Below are 19,971 nucleotides of genomic sequence, written 5' to 3' on the forward strand. Positions count from 1 at the left end.
GAACGTCGTCCAGCCACACGAATTCCACGGGCAAATTGGAGTAGCGCTTGATACCGCTGCCGGTAGGCAGGCGAGTGGCGCCAGGTTGCTGCTTGATTTCGTTCCAAAACGGTTTGATGATGTTCCTATACTTCTCGCTGCTACTCGACTTGACCCTGTTCTGTGATGGGTCGTTGTTCTGATACAAAGCATCGGTCATCTTGAGAATTTCCTTGTAATTGTCGTAATCCTCTTCGGAATACACGTTGGCGTCGGGGTGGGGTGTTTTCTAGTGATCAGTTCCCATAGTCCCGGCGTGCCTGCGTACTTCTTGAAGAAACTTCTGCGTCCCGCTCGGCTCTCGTTGTAGATGATGATATCGTGCTTGTCGAACGTGACGTGCCAACTGCCTATCTTCTACACGACACTCCCGGAAGGGTCGGGTGATGGATACAAACCGAAAACTTCGTCTCTGTCATCGCCTTTGGTGCTCAGATATTTGGCTGCGGTTGGTCCTAATCGTATTCCCTCGACGGAAGACGAACTGCTGCTGCTGCTGCTGGGCGACGGAAACCTAGTGGGAAGCGACGGCAGTTGGAAGTGTTGGAGAGTTGTGGTGGGTGAAGGAGGAGTGGGAGGATAGTCCGTAATGTTGCGAACTGCCACCGGCACCAACTCTGTGATCAAGTCCTTGTTATGTTCGGCAACATCTTTGATTTATTTGCCCAGGTCACCGATCGCATCGATGAGCGGTTGCTCCTGTCGGTTCTTCTGCTCATAATATCCACGATTCTCTTCCTTCCACCCTTTGAATCGTTTAGCAAGGTACTCGGTCAACTTGATGTTTTCTTCGGCTTTCCTTTTGGACATTGCAAAATGAAGTTTTGGGCCTATCTGTTTTCTTACAATTTTGTTATTTTATTTCGACGGAAGAAACAAGACAGAGCTGTCAATGAAATGATATTGTTGATAATCTTATCTTTTACGTTGTTCATCTCGTACCATGCATCTGAAAATTTTCTAACACTCTGCTTATGATATCCATCAAGCATGTCTTCCATTTCGTCTGTTATTGCATGAAGATCTTCGGTATTCACGATCTTTCTCCCCGTGATTTTAAATATGTGGTCCTTCATGATCATCTGGCACGGCACGGCGAACGCTGGCGAACTATCTGCGATATCAATTATTCTGTGGATGTTATCTTCTTCTTTACCCGACACAATCTTGAAGATCTGATAGAGCAGCTCCACAGGAAGATTGATTACATTAGCAGATCGTGATGTATTCATTTTTTATTCTTGTTCGCCTCGTACTATTATATTACATTTTCTATCACGATAAACTCGTTGATCTTGTTACGATACTTCCCCTGGTTCGGTTTGCGAGTCATGTCTATCGTGGCTAAGCCGTAGTCGTCAGCATTCCAGCAATGCGCGCAGAGGTTGCGAAACGACTCGTACGTCATATCCCCTCCGACGAACTCGTCGTACACGTGCTTGAGGTTGGTGGCATCCTGCCGAAACAAGCAAATGAAGTTGGCGTTGTCCCTGATCAGCTGCTTGGGGATCTTCGAGAAGGTCTGAGCCAAGTAAAAGCAGTCCATGCCCTTGTGACGGCCTCGAGTGAAGTAGTTGCGAACCTCTTCCTGATTCTCGAGGATGACATCGTCGAAGACAACCACCGAATTCTCACGACTCTCGTCCAAAGGTACCATCTGCGAGGTAAAGGTTGCTATTTCCAGATCGTCGTAGATTGCAATCAGCTGCCGGTATTTCGATTGCTCGAGGCTCTTGGAAAAGACGTACAGGTGTCTGCTCTCCCAATCGAGCCAGTGGGGAGCCAGGATGAAATTGTCTACCATCAATGTGGTTTTGCCACAACCCGAGGGCTCCACGATGAGGCATCTGATACTTTCGGGGAGCAATTCGCCATTTTTCTTTCTTCCTTTACCTTCGCCAACGTCCGGGAGCCTCTTGGTCACCTCCCAGCTCATACGATATCGATGGCATCAATCCAAGAATTCTGCGAAGAGGGAAGACCGAGCCACTTGACGTAAAGTTTGCCCTTGCTGCGTCGGAGCACTTTCTCCACAAGGTAAGCGTCCGGGAACCTAGTGACGGACAGTTCCTGCTCGTAGAATCGACCCTCGATGTCCTCACCGTCCGCGGTGCTCTTCAGCTTGTATGTGGGGATGTATGGAGATGATGAAGGCAGGAGAACATCGGTCACGGTGAAAATTTCTGTAGACCAGTTTCGAGTGAAACCTTTGTCGAACACTCCGGGGCGCTTGAACTTGCTCACTCTCACCTTGTCTCCTATTTTATACTTTGGTTTCTTAATTTTTTCGCCAGTGTTTCGTTTGCAGTACACTTCGGAGAGCAGCCACCTTTCGTTTCGCTTGGTCAATTCTAAGGGTTTCATCCCGATCGTCCTGTGAATTCGGTTGTTGTATTCCTCCACCAGTTCGGGCACCAGATCCACCCACTTGTAGTTCCCGCGGAGGGTGAACTTTTTCCACATGCGCCCCTTGCGGGTCCTGTTGAATCGCTCCACGATGCTTGCTTTCAGCTCGCTGTAGGTTGAATAGTGAAGAATGCCGTTCTCCTTGAGCATCCTCCCGAAGGCAGAGTTGTAGAATTCCCTGCCTCGATCGGTCTGCAGGAAACAAGGGGATCTCTGTTTGAGAACAGAAGCGAAAGCTTTGCTGACCTCGACCCCGGTCTTGTTTTTAACGGGTATCGCCCAAGCGTACTTGCTGAAAGTGTCGATCACGGTGGGGAGGTATCTGAACCCCTTGTTGATCTTGTGAAGCCCCTTGAGATTCCCCGTGCTCATCTCCACGAGGTCGGCCTGCCAGAGGTCGTCTATCCCTTTGGTGACCACGGGCAGTCGAGGATAATTCCTGCGGGCAGGTTTGTGCAGTTCGTTCACGATAGCTGCTGAGGCTTATAGACAACAGAGTCTCCGATGCAAAATTATGGATCTATTTTATTATCTTCCTTGCTTTCTTGCATTTTGCTTACTTCCTTGCTTACGATAGAGGACTGACACTGGCGACGGGATAGGAGAGCACCAACTCCAAAAAAAGCGGTATCGGATGCTCCTTATTAGTCTCGATAGATTCGGCGTACAGACGATCTCCGACGGAAACGTTGTCGTACGAGACTTCGACTTTCATGTTGTCGTGCTTGATCCTGAACAAACTCTCCCCGTGATGCAGACTTATCGCGACACCGCTCGAGGGATGCAAGTTCACAATACGGAGACTTCCGCCACCTAGCGAGAGTTCGTAGAAGATGCTATTGTTGTTGAAGATGAAGAAGATCTTGCCAGTGTTCTCTTCGAACTGCTTCACAATACCGTTCAAGTGGACGATTGTAGCTGCTAACAGGTCGGTTCGGAAAGCAAGCAAGGCATCGTAAAGGATGTCTCGAGCTTTGACGACCTCTTCGCTGGATATCTTGACGTACTTGAGAAGCGTGGCGCCAGGTTTCCTCCTGTTGTAGCCGAACACGTTGGTTGGCATGTTATAGAGCATTTCTTTCTTTTCCACTGCTCAGACTATTTTATTAATTTTTCCTCTTCTTGCTTCGAGAAAAGGTCTCGCAGATATTTTTACTGGTAAAGATTTTCTTTCGAAGCCAGCGCCCTTTTTTTTCCCCTTGCGTAATTAACCAGAACAGAAAAGATGCTCATCGGTAGAGGAAATGCTGGAATTTGTATTGTTTCTTTGTTTTCGAAAGCATACTCCCCCCTGAAGAGCGCTCGTTTTGATTTGTTAGCTAAATTTAGCTTGCGGCTCAAACAACAGTAACACCAAGCAAAAAAGCGTTTTTTTTTTTCCTCGATTAAAGAGCCAAAAGTGCCACTTATCATCGCTAGAAACAAATATTGAAATTTTATTTTCACTTTTGTGTTGTACAGCATAAAAATATGAAATGTACGGGCTCACAAAAGACTTCGAGACTCACGCGCACAAAATTGATCAGCCATGAAATGTTCGGAGGGGCTGTCTGACCAATCAGAGCCATTCACCATTGGAAGAGGTTAGGTTAGTTCGTGCATGATAGAATAAATGTTGCCAACTCACTAGGTTAGTTTAACTCGTAAAATATTGTGGTGAAATGTTGATGGCAGAGTTGGCAACGCTAACAGTGAGGCACCGTGAATATACAGCGTAAACGGCTACGCAGAGTTGGCAACGCTGACAGCGAGGGTACACCGTGAATATACAGCGTAAACGGCTACGCAGAGTTGGCAACGCTGACAGCGAGGGTACACCGTGAATATACAGCGTAAACAGCTACGCAGAGTTGGCAACGCTGACAGCGAGGGTACACTGTGAATATACAGCGTAAACGACTACGCAGAGTTGGCAACGCTGACAGCGAGGGTACACCGTGAATATACAGCGTAAACGGCTACGCAGAGTTGGCAACGCTGACAGTTAACTGCGTTAGGTTTGGAAAAAACCGTGAAAGGGGGTTATTATTTTGGGCTGTTTGGAAAATAACCGTGAAGGTACTGATCTATAGGTGCTTTCCCGTGAAGGTACTGTGTTAACCGTGAAGGTACTGCTCTATAGGTGCTTTTCCGTGATGGTACTGTGTTAACCGTGAAGGTACTACCCTATAGGTGCTTTCCCTACCCTATAGGTGCTTTCCCGTGAACCTTAAAATATACAGCGTAAAAGGCTACGATTTTTTAGGTTAACCGTGCCCTTAGGTGTTTTCCGGTGAAGGTACTGGGTTAACCGTGAAAGGTAGTTGTTATTTTTGGGCTGTAGGTGCTTTCCCTACCCTATAGGCGCTTTGCGTTTGAAAAAAATTCAGCGTTTTTGGCGCTACTACCTTATAGGTGCTTTCCGGTGAAGGTACTGGGTTAACCGTGAAGGTACTGCTCTATAGGTGCTTTCCCGTGAAGCTTAAAATATACAGCGTTAAAGGCTACGATTCGCTACTACCCTATAGGTTCTTTCCCGTGAAGGTACTGGGTTAACCGTGAAAGGTAGTTGTTATTTTGGGCTGTAGGTGCTTTCCCGTGAAGGTACTGGGTTAACCGTGAAGGTACTGCTCTATAGGTGCTTTCCCGTGAATGTTGTCAACTCACTAGGTTAGTTTAACTCGTAAAATATTGTGGTGAAATTTTTATGGCAGAGTTGGCAACGCTGACAGTAAGGCACCGTGAATATACAGCGTAAACGGCTACGCAGAGTTGGCAACGCTGACAGTTACCTGCGTTAGGTTTGGAAAAAAACGTGAAAGCGGTAATTATTTTGGGCTTTTTCGCCCGGTGGGCGAGTCAGCTCCGCCATTTTCCTACTACTGTCCTTCTCCCTTGTTTATTTATAGTTATAAATAAAATCCCATTGGAGCATTGAAAAACCTTTCACTGTTCATAAGTCAGTCATTGTTCTCTGCAGTTTTCAATGCAACATTCAGGCTCTCTGATCGTGCATCGTACGTTTCACATCAGGTATCCACATATAATAATAACCCATAGCTCTACAGCTCGTGAGGGCCTTGACTTATCTACCGACTGCTGGTCTCCCTCCCACACTGTTCCTCCGTCACCTGTTGTAGCGTGGAGATCTTAGACCAGTATTGGAGTGTCGGGGGATCAGCCCGACGAGCCCCCAGCCGTTGCAGGTCTTCTCGATCGGGTTACGCTCACTCACTCGGAGCTTCCCAATTTCCTCACGATGGTGGGTTGCCACCGGCCCTATACGTAGGCCGAATAAATTCCGACCTACGCCGTCCCGCAGCGAACGATCTCAAGACGAGTGAACGCCTTAACCCGCTCGACTACGGAGGACAGGTATCCACATAATTTAATATATTTATAAGTAGGTAGCGGAAGTTGAAGACCTAAAAAATATAGGTATATGACCTATAGAATATCCTAAAAATGGGGAAAAAATGAAGTAAAATGCAAAAAATGACCATTAAATTTGTTAGTTTCAGTTTAAAAATTGAAATGAAAATGAAATTAAACAAAATGCAATCTTACTTTTAAAAAAAGGGCACCAAATGATAGCACATGCACATTCAATTAAAATATGCAACGAGGATTTTCAGTGCAAACTTGGTCTAGCTATGGTATTTCAAGCCTCTTCTTATCTGATCTTAAATCTGAGTTTGCCCCAGACGGACACCTGGTGGTTTCCCCCGACACAACAAAGACTGTCACCAGTTCAGCATTTCCTTTGCTCGTAAATTGCAATCCTGCGAGATATAAATACCTTGGTGAAAAGATTCAAGAATATTACCAAAATTAAAGAAGTGACAAAATATGATGAAACAATATACCGAATATTGCAAAAAATGACGGGTAAATGCCGAAAATCCGGGAAAATGACCTAAAACCTGACAAATGGCATCAAATTAAAAAAAATGCACTTTAAAATTACCTTTTTTGGGTTCTAGATGAAGTGTAATATTGTGTATATTTAATGGGCATCGTGTCCGAGATGTCAAAAAAAAGAAGATGACATTTCATCAACTTCCGCTCCCTATTTATAAATTGTATTAAGCGGAATCTCCATTTTTATTCTTTCCATATATGATATCAATATCACATTGCAAACAGTTATTAATGGTTTCAATGTCATTTGTTGGGAAAAAAGTTTCGTATTACTTTAGATTCGAACATGCAAACGCAAGTATCAAAGTATTGTATGAAAGTATTGCTTTAGACAGCACTCATGATTTTGAAACGTGGAAAGGTAATCATTTTACGGGAAACGTGAAAGTTGGTGTGTGTTGACAGACTGTAGCTACTGCCATATTAGCACCGACAACTAGGAAGCGTTCTCAATGATCACGTGGCTGCATGTTTTTCGCTAATAAATAACTGCGTTTTTTCAACACATACACAAATGCATCGTCGCTTCGGAACATCAAATTTTCATCTTTGCTGCTTTCAGATTACCAACATACGAAGTGGCATGCAATTCAAAAGGTTTTGCAGAAACCTCAGTTTTATAAATAAGGTTGGATGAAATTAGACAAAAAAATAAACTTTCCTTCCGCTGGGCTCGAACTCGGGTTGACTGCATGCTAGTCCGACACGATAACCAACACTCCAAACGAGACAACACGGAAATTTTTCGCAAGTAGTCGACTGAAACACAAGTTAATTTTCAGATTTTTAATTCCCAAGGCATAACATGCCTAGGCAGATGTGTCTTGCATTTTCTATACTTTTGTTATTTCAGTCGCTTTGGTCTCTCCCTAGGTTAATCACGGCAATAATAAGGAATATTTTTTTTTAACAAAGATGATAAACAGACACACAAGAATAATCACCCTCGCAAAAAAGCCAGAACTCGAGTCTGGAACCTTCGACGCGAGGTGTGTTTCTTGTTCTAACTATATCTGTGTGTTTTCGTTAGATATGAAGTGAAGTAAATAAATAAGACAAGTGGGTGTAAGGGACTGGAGAATCGCAGCTACGTAACCATTGAGAAGATATACATCGCCTAGATAGAGAATCTCTATATCCCATTGCGATAGAGAATTTATTAGAAGAATGAAAATACAGATTAAACGAACAAATTTGATGCGTATCCTTTCGTCAAAATGCCTAGAAAACAATATTACATACTTCTTCACTAATAGAAAAGAATAAAAAAAATTGTCCTTGGTGGGGATCGAACCTAGACCTGACTGATGTAAGCTCTGTACGCTAACCAACACTCTATCAATAGCACCATGTTTTATTTTTTCCAGTCAGTCTGTTTCCTTCCTCAGCACCTGAAGACGAAAATGCATGTTAATTTCTCTCATACTTGTTTCACTGTCTATTAATAGAAACCACGTATGTCACAAATAGACGCATTCTTTCTGTGAAAAATCCCATGTTTCGCACATCGTGCTTCTCCATTTACTGTTATTTGGACGTTCACTTGGAAGTTAAAACTGAGCTTTGTGTGTTTGTTTTCACGTGCATGTGTGTGAGAAGAATGGTGTGAACGTGTGTTCGATGTTTTTCTGGGCATTATTTTCGTTCAAAGCATTAATGTAATTGTAAAATATGGAATTTACTGTAATGCAAGGAGTGAAAATATAAACCCAATCCGTCAGGTTCGTTCCCGAACAACATTAAATAATGGAACGTAACGTGGACCGAGTATTATTACGATCGACAATCTTCATCTCGTATTTCTTTTTGGCATCACTACTCAATTTACAGAGATGTATAGCCGTGACTGGTATACAAGCCACAGAATTGCAATGCTGGTTGGGTTGTCTAGTCACAAGGCGCTTGGTGATCAGACATGGATGGCTTGCTTCAGTGCTTCTTCAATAAGGTCGTTACAACCCAGAAGTGTCCGTGACTGTACGTTCTCATCTCGAACGCCGACTGGCTCCTCAAGCATCGGTCTGAAACCCTTCCTCTCTCCGGCATCGGGCATCTATCAGGCGTCGGTCTGTAATCCTCTCTCGGGCGTCGGGCATCTATCAGGCGTCGGTCTGGAGTCCTCTCTCTTTCTCTCTCTCTCTCTCTCTCTCTCTCTCTCTTTCAGACATCGGCGTTGCTTGGCTTCGCGGCATGGTGCGTCGGTGGTGGTGGCGTTGGCTGTACGTTCACATCTTGATGATAGTGGAGTGTTTTGGTTGCGGGATTCGGGGAAAGCTGACGGCCCCCCTCTCTTATCGTGTTAGCCGACCATAGTTCTGGATAGTCCTCGTTTCACAGAAAACAAATCACCAAAACAAGCACACGCGAATTACTTCAGAAGCGGTTACTCGCTGACTGTCCACAAAGAAAGCAAAGTCCAAGAAAACAATAAGTACACGGGAGTCTAGCGCGGAGACGTTCTCGCTACAAAAATCCTGACAAAACTGAGTGGCAAACTCGAAGTCCCGCAGATGTATATGAGATTCAAAAACGTCAGTTGGAAAGACGTTAAACTTGGCGTGGCTTCGGTTCGAGCAGAGTACGACAACCCCCGCTCTATTGTGTCCAAATGTGGTCAAAGGCGTGTCTTCGGTTCTGTGCAGCGGATTAAGTTCTCGCCTGCCTGGCGCCTATCTGGGAATCTGTGGTCTGCCGTGCATCTCCGATGAAAGGCAACTTGCCCTCCCGTAGTGAATTCTCTGTTGGTCTCGACGAAAAAAATCCATCTTCCATTCGTGACGAGCCGCTTCGGATGCCCCAATTTCATGTACTTCACCGTGTTGACGATTATTGCTGTGACTCAGAAAACCTGTCCCCCAACTCCCGATGTCTAGCTTCAATTTCAAATGTCACCACATAAATGCATTGGAAATATTCAAATGACAAAAAACAGATTTCACACTTTACACAAGTCATAATATGATTACTTACACAAAATTATAAATATCGAACCGTGATTTTATACTTCACTGGATACCGTGACACTAGTCCCGGTCTGGGCAAGGATATTCTTTACAAGTGTCCTTTCATCTATATCATCACGCATCCTCCCCATCGTCGCGATTACTTAAAATTTGAAGAAAAACGGCATAAAATAACAAAAATAGAAATATGGGTCTGTGTGTGTGTGTGTGTGTGTGTGGATATACATATACCTAGTGGTCCAAAAGTCCCGGACCGGTCACATATCGTGAAAAATACACATCGAATCGGAAAACGAAAAAACACGTGTTTAATAAGTGAAAGAAAGCTATTCAATGATATCGCACTTGATTCACTTATTGAAAGGTATTAAAATCGCCATATCTCCGTTCCTAATTGAGCTAGGATGATGGTTGATAGCTCGTTGGACTCGGAATGAAGTCCTCTTTCCGATTCTACAATACAAAATGGGGTTTCTACTTAAAATTTCACAGGGGAATCCAGTGTGATATCATTGAATAACTTGATTTCACTTATTAAACACGTATTTTTTTGTTTTCCGAGTCGATGTGTATTTCTCACGATATGTGACCGTTCCGGGACTTTTGGACCTCCCGGTATGTGTGTAAACACACACACACAAACAAAATTTATGGCACATACTTGTTTTCATTACTCTGTCTCATGAGTGAGATTTTCTATATATGTATCTTGTTTCAGTTTGCATTTGATGCTGCGGAGAATGCAAATTATGCAGTACGATAGCATGCACAGAAATGCTATATATTTATGTCAACCTTTTGTTGGTAATAATGTGCATCTACATATTCTTCCTTTTTTTACATTCGATCACTGGTTTTAATATCGAAACAAATGTGAAAAAGCGAGTCAACAAAATGCACTCCAGATCTGCACTGCGGCACATGCTTACATTTCCATGAGCATTGCACGTTCACGACTCTTTCAACAGAACGAAGAGTCACAGCACAGTCCCACGACTCTTTCCCAATCATTCGTTCACGACTCTCCTGGCAGCTCGAAGAGTCACAGCACGCGCCACGACTCTTCTCCCGCCGTTCGTTCACGACTCTCGAGACGGCACGAAGAGTCATGGAGCACCTTAATGAATCGCTCACCTTAGCGACTCTTCTCCTCCCTCATCGTTTGTTCACGAGTCGTGAGCTCTCTTGTACAAGGCGCCGCGGCAGTCTCACTAGCAGCGAGCACTACTCCTTCTCCACAGATGGTTAACAGCTGTGTAAATTTATATCGCTCGCGAACATTGTCCATGGCCTTCCCAATTAGCTGTTTGTAGTTTTGCAGTCATTCAATATAAGTTTCTGCCAATATCAAAGTGTATAATGTATGATCGAATTTCTATACAGCGGGCCACGTTGTACGTATGTATTTTTTCTTTAATGTTGCTTTCGTTAGTAAAACACGTTAACACGTACATTCACGGACAGTTCTGGCTTGTAACAATCTCATTAACATTTAATGTTATCATTACAGCCCAGACGTGTTCGTGACTGTACCATGAAAGCGCTTTTGTCAGTCAAAATTTGTTTTAATTCCCCTCTATGCTCAGAAACGCTAATCGGGACTGCAGCTACAGTTCAAAGTGACATTTAATGCGCAAGATGCCCCCACCAGGGATCGAACCCGAGACAGGAAGGATCGACAAAAGCAGAAAGACAACACTGTGCAAAGTCCATTGTGCATGTTTATTCGTTTTAAGGATATTTTTTTTTCTGGCCAGCTTGAAATATTCTTGGTTCGAGTGACATGTTATTATTAATGGTGTCGCTCGCCTTTATTATGTCAGACTTTCTCTAATGAGCGTAAGATGTGGGAGATTCTACACAGTGTATGTGTGTCGTATCGTTTCATCAACTGGGGTTGTGCGCTCTCTGCTCACGGGCGAGCATGCTCGCGAGCGCGACTCCTTCATTCGTTCAAAGAGTCGTGGCACACTTTAACGGCACCTTCCCCTCGCCATCGTTCAAAGAGTCATGAAAGTGTGCTGTGAGTGACTCCCTCCCCTCACACCGTACACGGCACGTTTCAGCCCGCTTACAACTCGGGAAAAGAAACAAAGGGTGCGTTCCGAAAGTCTTAAGGAAACGAACGAATCGAACGAAAGTAACTGGCCTCGTGAACCTGGTGAAACCAGTTATTTTTCAGGCTTATGGGACGCTCTAGACGAAAGGGCAGGCGCAGCGTTTTGTTTACAGAAATTTTCCTCATTGCACCCAGCGGAAGGCGTGTCTTTCTGGCAGAAATACTCTGCTGCGAACAGAGTTACTCATTTTAATCATATTGTAAGAAGAGTTATGGCACACTCATCTTGCGCATGTTGCTTCATATAGCTCTCTGTTAAAATTATAATACATTTTTCGAACTAGTGCAGTTTGAAGCCATCATGAACACGCTTTGTCTGTAAGAAGCTGCCTCCTGGCCCGTGCGCTTGGTGAATCTCGTTCTTTCACGAGACGCACGGAATGCTACGTTTGGGACAGCATAATGAACCTCACGAAACGCACAGAAGCACTTATGGGACAGCCAGTTACCATAACTCGTTTAACGCGTTAAACCCCCTCCCCTTGCCTTCTCTGCTACCACCTACTGCCACGGATGCATCGTCTTGTCCTAATTCAAAAAGGACTCAGGCGCATGCGCCAACCGTCCACACGGCAAAATGTGTGGAAGAGAAAGAGGGAAATAATCTGCTTGGCGGGAAGTAGTCATGGCATACATACGACTCTTTGAACGTGCTGTTCATTTCTAGTGAACGAGTCGTTCACCGCTCACAAGAGAGAGTCGTTACTTTTGAACGACTCGTTCACGAACGACCCATCACTAGACTGATGGCTTGACAAGAATGGACACTGTTGTCCGTTACGAGAAATTCAACTTTGTTATGGTGAAATTTTTCGTTTCACAGGAATTGTGTTTTTCTTCCTTCTCTTCCCTCTATTCGAATGCAATATCGCGTGCACGCACAAGAAATTAATGAATTACTGATTAGAAGCGCTAGGCCCATCAAAACGCGAGGCACCTCAAAGCGCGAGGAGGCCCTGTGCGGTGGCACACCCCTAACGGCTGCGCTGTACAGCACAACTGTCTATCTTTATCCGTGGCATAGACTAACAACTCTGTCTGACTGAGGAACTGCTAGCGCTGGTACCTATGAAGGGAACCACAAAAGCTATTGATGTTCTTGAAGCCGTCAAGAAAACGCTCCGTGTCGTTTCGATGTCAGCTTAACCAACCTTCACTTCAGGATGTGGTAACTGATGGTCACCTTGCCATGGTGGGAAGGAAGGAAGGTTTTGTAGCACTGCTACGCAAAGAGCCGGAACTTGAAGCAAAATATTTTGTCTCTTTGTTTAATCCACCAGGAGAATTTGTGTGCAAAAACTATTGGATTTGAAAATGTAATGAAAGTTATTGTAACTTTATTAGAGGATTGAATCATCGTCAGTTCCAAGAGTTTTTGAGTTGGATGGCAGACTTTGCCTTTGTGACTGACATCTCGTTGCATATGAATGACTTAAATACGCGGCTACAATCCAAAGATCAACTGGTGCACACTCTGTTTGATCACATCAAAGCTTTTGTGACCAAGCTCAAACTTTGGGAGTCACAACTCACAAGAAAAGATTTGACTCATTTTCAGCACCTCGCTAATTTCAACTCTTCCCCTCTTGATGAATACGCTACAAAACTAGCAGAGTTGCGAAATGAGTTCGAAGAGAGATTTAGTGATTTTCGCAATTAGCAGTCTTTTTCGAGGTACCCGACTCCATATGTCCATGGCATGAAGTTCTCGTCGCAATGTCCGCTCGGAAATTGGTTGGGATGGACCTTCATTCATTGACTGCAACAATTCCTGTCTGCTTTGAAACCGGTTGTCATTCACAAGACGTGACACTCGTCTCCGGTCCCTCTGGATTAGGATCAATTCTCACGCCGTGTTTCATTGCCACCAGTGGTACACCATTCCTTGTACACACGTTGGACAGTTCATGTCGATGCACCAACAAATCCGCAAACTTCACTCACTCACCATGGGCACGCTCAAACACGATAGCCCCTTTTTGCCACTCCGACACATCCCTGGCTTTGTCCATCTTCACACACTATTCCCGTACTGGACAACGTCTTCCGCACTCAATGTTACTGCTATAGTACACAGCAATGATCCAGACACAATGCACCACGCCACTCCTCTGCAACGCCATCTGTTGGGTCATCAGCACCTTGCTTTTGCGCAGGAGTGACTAATTTTTTGTCCGGTGAGCTTATTTCACAAATACGCGTATTACATTTCTGAGAACGAATTCCCTAATCTCCGCAGTGATGCTTTGAAAATTTGTGCTTTGTTAGGAAGCAATTTTTCTCCAGAATGAAGCAAGCATGTGAAGTCCAAGACAAGAAGTCAGATTACGGACCAACATCTCGAGAATACTCTGCGCACAGCAACTTCCAACATTAGCCCCAACATCGACAGGCTTGTCGATCGAAACTTGAAGTTTCCTATTGATATTGTAAAATTCGTTCATGTATTTTTGTAAGTATTGATTACCTTTACTTATAATACATATCCTGTATTGAAATTATGTTTTTTTTACTTAATCTGGTTTAATTTTAAGTACTTAAGTTTTCAAACGGGCGCGGGCCACTTCTGACCCGTAGGCCCTGCTGAAAATTCTGTCTACTGTGTTCAGTAGAGGAACTGTACTGCTAATGTTTTCTTCTGTTGTCAGTAACCGAATTGTACTGCTAATGTTTTCTACTGTTTTCAGTAGCTTCGCACAAACTATGGCATCAATACTCACGCAGGGCTATCACTGTATCCCACTAGATTTTGAAAAGAAATAACACGAAGATCAACTGACTTCAATGTACAGAAAGTTCCTCCCCTCTACTAGCAGCGCGATTTGCATAGCAATAAAACTTATTACCCTGAGTTAGCATGGTAGCCCCCATGATGGTCTCAGTGTTAGATGTGTGAAATGCCATATCATTATCGTAGACTAGGAAGATATAAAGGGTGTACACGATGAACCTCCGGGGTTTTGAAGTGATGAGAAATTACAACGAACACACCTGCACATTTTTTGGAAAATTTTATTGCAAAGAGCAACTCAAGAAGTTTATTACAACAAATTACCACACTTCTATGTGAGCACCTTTAGTGACACGAAGAATGTCCAGCTGGTATTCCACTTCGCGCTGCAGCACGTCGTCAGGGATGGTATCAATGGCAGCAACAATTCAGTCACGCAAGGAATTCACGTTTGGCACCTTGGTTGAGTAAACTGCATCCTTAACATATCCCCAGAGGAAGAAGTCCAGAAAGTTTGGGCTACGTGGTGGCCAGGGGATAGCCACGAACTTGCTCAACTGTCTCGTCGGAGACGCATGGCGTTCCTCCCCTGGCTTCTTCAACACACTTCCTGTTTATAGAAAACGTCTGTACCATGCCCTCATGCTCTTGTCCGTTGGCGGCGTTTTGTTAAAGACACACCGAAACTTACGCTGCACCGTAACAATTGAGTTTGACTCCGCAAACCATACCACAGCATGTGCTTTCTCTTGAGAAGACGCCATTTTCACAAAAGCGACAACAGCGCTGCCAAGTATGATGCATGTGAACTAAATAATAATAATAATAATAAAACTCGAGCGTATATGGCACCAAATACAAAAGACTGGATTGTCGTAACTTTATTTTCTGATTTTTAACATTGTGTCAAAACCCCGGAGTTTCATCGTGTACACCCTATTTGCTATATTTGTCACTGCATTGTTTGGTGGTGCCACAATCATTTCTGTAGCTTCATCATTTTGTTGTGATCTTCTTGCTCTTGCTGGTGTACAAGTTGCACACCATTTGCCTAGAGTTACCAGACGTCCTCTTTTTCCTGGACATTTTAGCCATATGTCCGGCGTTCAGGAGGAATTTGAAGAAAATCATAAATGTCCTACATTCTGTGTGTCACATAATTTGAATTAAGAAAGTATGTGCTTCAGCCGAACAAAGAGAAATCACAATGCACTCCCAAACTCAATAGTGAAATTTATTTTGATTGAAACATTGCATTTTCGTACAATGTGTTTCCCTCTTGTTGAAATATTTTCAAATTAAGGACAGGAGCTATACAGAACAAAGTTATTGAACTGGAAACCACTCCAAATGAAACTTCTGGAACCATTTCAAATTATGGACATTATGGTTCGATCAAGGAAGGCGTAAAACTAGCTGGAGAAGATTAATCTACAAGTGAAAGAAATGGTAGATTGAAACTTGCGAAACAAAACCGTCGATTTCATATCAGCATTTCACTTGTATGCGTTCTGTTATTATCACTTGCTTTGTTGTCTTTGTGATTCACAATGGCTGTTACATCCCTTCTTAACGTATTTTACTGGGTACATGTGCGAAGCTTCAGTGTTGTTTCTGCAGCACACTATTTTCACCGAACCTGTTTCCTGTATCCGTTAAACTTGAACCGTCACCTCCTATTTTGCCACTAGACTTATCCAGTTAGCATATGCGCACTCACATTTATGGTCTCAACTTACCATGCATACTAAATGTTTCATATTATTTCAAGTTATGTTAAACGCTGAATATTTGTTTGCCATTCGAATGTTAAATGTTCATTAATATCAGCACAATGAATGGATGACAGAAATAAATTTCTCATAGAGTCTGTAAAAGGTTTAGTACTGAGTTCAGTGTAATTTTTAAAACGTTTGACTGTTCAGAGTTTTGACTAAACCTTGAATTTTGAGATAAATTGGCTCCTTTGAGAAGTATAACTGAAAATATGTGTAGTAAGAAGTGGATTTTCAGATTTGGAAATTTTGTATTTAATAAATCATATAAAAATCATTAGTTTTTTCAATTGAAAATGCATCAATTGTACATTATTTGCTAAAATGTTCTAATAATGTGCGTTATTTATTGGGAATGATTTGTGTCCTATATTTTAGAACAAAATGACCTACTTTTCCCTTTTAGGGATTTGGTAACCATACATTTGCTGTTATTTGCACAGTATTGTCTGCTCACGGACCATGGTATATAATAAAATATATTAACTTTCATACATGTAAATGACTAACCATGCATATGTAACATGCTGCTAAAGTAATGATAAACATCTTTCATTGTTTTTCTATTTGCCATAGCGAATGGCTTGTTTATAATTTGAAAGATTATACTATGTGGGAATGTTATTAAGACAATTCGAGTAAGATATACCCAATATATTTTGTAACCCTTCTACAGGCTATTCCCCGAAGCATGAGCGTCCGGAAGGGGGGGGGCCGTGGCCCTCCCCTGGAAAATGAAAGTGAACCAAAAATTATGTATTTCAAACATAAAATTTCATTTTAGCCACAATAATATGTGTTAATTATTGCATGAACACCATAAATTCAAATTTAAGCAATGTTTTTTTAGGGAACAACACTCTTTTGGGGGAAAATGTGACTTTTTTGCCCCCCCTGGAAAAAAATACCTTCCTTGCCCCTCCCTGGAAAAAAATACCTTCCTTGCCCCTCCCTGGAAAAAATCCTGCGGACGTCCATGGCCCCAAGTAACCACAATGTCACACAACCATTGAGCCAACTGCATTTTTACGTGGAAATGGTTGGCACATTGAAGTTGGTCTTAATTTGGGCCAACGCTTGCCCAACCATGAAAAAGTGAGTCAAAATGAGTTTTAAAATATGCTTGAAGGATAGCGTGGGAGGGAGACCGGCAGTCGGTAGGTATGCCTAGGCCCTTCACGGGCTGTTGCGCGACGGATTATTATTTCCCCTGTAAAGACAACTTTTAAGAGTACGCTGTAAATTCTAGTGTAAAATAAGTAACATGCAACAGTGTTTCTTTTCGAATATTTCAGTCACAACACATACTGGAAATATGACATTTTGTTAATGAAAGTAGAAGCTACAGTATTTGTAACTTGTAGTCACTTTCACGAGTCCTTTGTTAGCCACCATGGATGAAAGATATCTCTGTGCTGGGAATTGCTTATTGTTTGTCTGTTTAGCTGTAGCAGAGAAAGAACATTCTCATAGGTATTCTTATAAAGGTGGTTCAACCACTTAAAGGTACCTTGAAAACAATGATACCACATGAATGAGAAAGTGCTGTGTACTTTTTTATTTTACAAAAATAATTTGTACTAGAGTTTATATTTGGCCTCACAATAAATTATATATATCAGAACAAAAACCTATCTATATTTTAGTTTTCAGTACATTGGCCCAACGTAAAAACCACACGTTGAGTCAACGGAACCACGGCCAAAATTACCATTGCCCAAGAGTATGTTCTTATGTTTGACCAACAATTTTCAGTAGGTTTTTGGTTACTTGGGGCTAGTCTAGGGTTACCAGACGTCCAGTTTTTCCCGGACATGTCCTACATTTTAGTCTTTTGTCCGGCATCCGGGAGGAATTTGAAAAATATCATAAATGTCCTACATTTTGAGCGTCACATAATAGTAATTACGAAAATACTTGTTTCAGTTGAACAAAGATAATTCATGCTAGTTACAAGTCTATGGACTGCGCTTCCAAACTCAATAGTGAAATTTATTTTGATTCAGTCATTGCCCAAAAAGAAAATACAAGTTTGTCCTGCTAGAGAACAAACGGGAAAAGGGAAGCAATTAATGAACCAAGTTTTGGGGCCATATCCTGTAGATGTTACTGTTCAATGCCTGAGCGCAATTTCTTGCCTTGCGGTTTTCACTGATGGAACAAGGTGTCTCCATTCTTATTAAATATTGTGATTGTAAAGCAGAGGCTATAGAGAACAAAGTTATTCAGGATGTCTACCAGTCAGGAAAGTAAACAAAAAGTAAATAAATCAACAAGTAGGTCAAGATGTCAATAAAAGTCAATAAATTATTCTTGTGGTCAAGGTTGATTGGTTGATTTAGTTTATTTTAGTTCACTTTTCTGCTCGTTTTGCTAATCGCGAAGATGAGGATGAATGATGGCAAGATAAGATGGATGAAGGGACAATCACAAACATACAGGGACGACTAACATAAGTCCCACATAAGATTATGCTGGCTGTGAGCCCAGGCGCCAGAGTCCAGCTAGTCTGCTAAATGCAGTCCAGGGTGCATTAATAGAAAAAACAGGTCTAATTGGCTTGTTAAATACAGTCCAGTTTTCATCTTCAAATTACTTTTTAACGTGCTCTATAGAAATATGTATTATTTATTGCGAATGTTGTATCCTACATTTCAACTTCAAGTCCTACATTTTCTGATATTATGTCGTACTTTTCCCTTACAGCGATCTGGTAACCCTAGGCTAGTCCCAAAAACTTCTAATAACAAAACATTTTTACATGTAGTTGGTCTGAATGTTATATTTTTACTAATTTTGGCACACATGGATGTTCTAGCATTTGCCGGGGTGAGTCAAAAGTTCGTTCGTTTTTGCACATGGATATATTGAGACGGGAGACACAAGACGTGACATCGGACTTATTCGGCAAGTATAGGCCACTCTGTTGTATGGTCTTCTGCCAACGTTCCGTGAGAGCAACGATCCCACGATAATATCATTCGGCTGGTTTCGAGGCCAAAATCTCGCGAACCTCTGTTTCCACAGCATCCAATGTGTCGAAGTGTCATCCTTGCAGGAAATGCGTGCAAGAGGGAAACAAATGGTAATCGGATGGCGCAAGATCAGGGCTGTACAGAGGATGAGACAACACTTCAATTCCTTCGAAGTCCTGCAGTTTCTGGGTAACAATTCATGACCGGTGACATGGGGCGTTTTCGCCCTGCAACAAGGCTCCCTTTCGACGGATCAATGTTGACCACTTCTGGAGCATCATGGACCTACTGCAGTTGTACAGCGTAAAGGTTCCCATTGACAGCACGACCATCTGGTACAAGTTCCCAGAACACTGGACCATCAATATTCTACCATGTTCACAACATGACCTTCTTTTCAAACCGTCTCCTTTGAACAAGTGGCATTGCTTCTTACCTTGGCCGCAACCACTGCTTACCACCAACAGAATATCATAGAAAGATCCACTTTTCGTCAATCCGACGCTAAAACTTGTCGTCCTGTGGATTTTGAAGCAATTGCTGACCGATGCAGACTCGTCGTTGTTGTGTGTTGTTGTGTCAACTCGTGGGGAACAAGACGAGGCCGTCGAGAGACAAAACCCATTTGGTGAAGAGAGCGAACCACGGTGCTTTGGGACGATCCAACCTGTCGTGTCACTTGCCGTGTACTGACGCTTTTATCGGCTGTCATGTGCTGTAACAGGCATCTGCATCCATGGCACCCGGCTTGACTTCCACACTCATGTCCCCAGACGAGAACTGCTTGAACCATTTCTGTGCTGTCTTAATGTTCACTGTGACCACACCATCCACCACAAAAATTTCCCTCGCAGTACTTCCAACTTTCACCCATTTTTTCCAATAATTTCGTAAGAAGATACGCACGGTCAATTTGTCGACCTCCATGACGGGCCGCCAGAATTGCATTGTGCCTTGTCGAAATGGGTTGTATATGCAGCAGGTTGCATGCAACGCACCTGCCTACCGCTAGGTGCTCCTTTGTGTTTTCAGCCTTTTTCTCCAGCTTTACTGTTTCTCACGT

The sequence above is a fragment of the Lepisma saccharinum genome, chromosome 5 (genome assembly GCF_977018435.1).
Source record: "Lepisma saccharinum chromosome 5, izLepSacc3.1, whole genome shotgun sequence".
Taxonomy (NCBI): Eukaryota; Metazoa; Arthropoda; class Insecta; order Zygentoma; family Lepismatidae; genus Lepisma; species Lepisma saccharinum.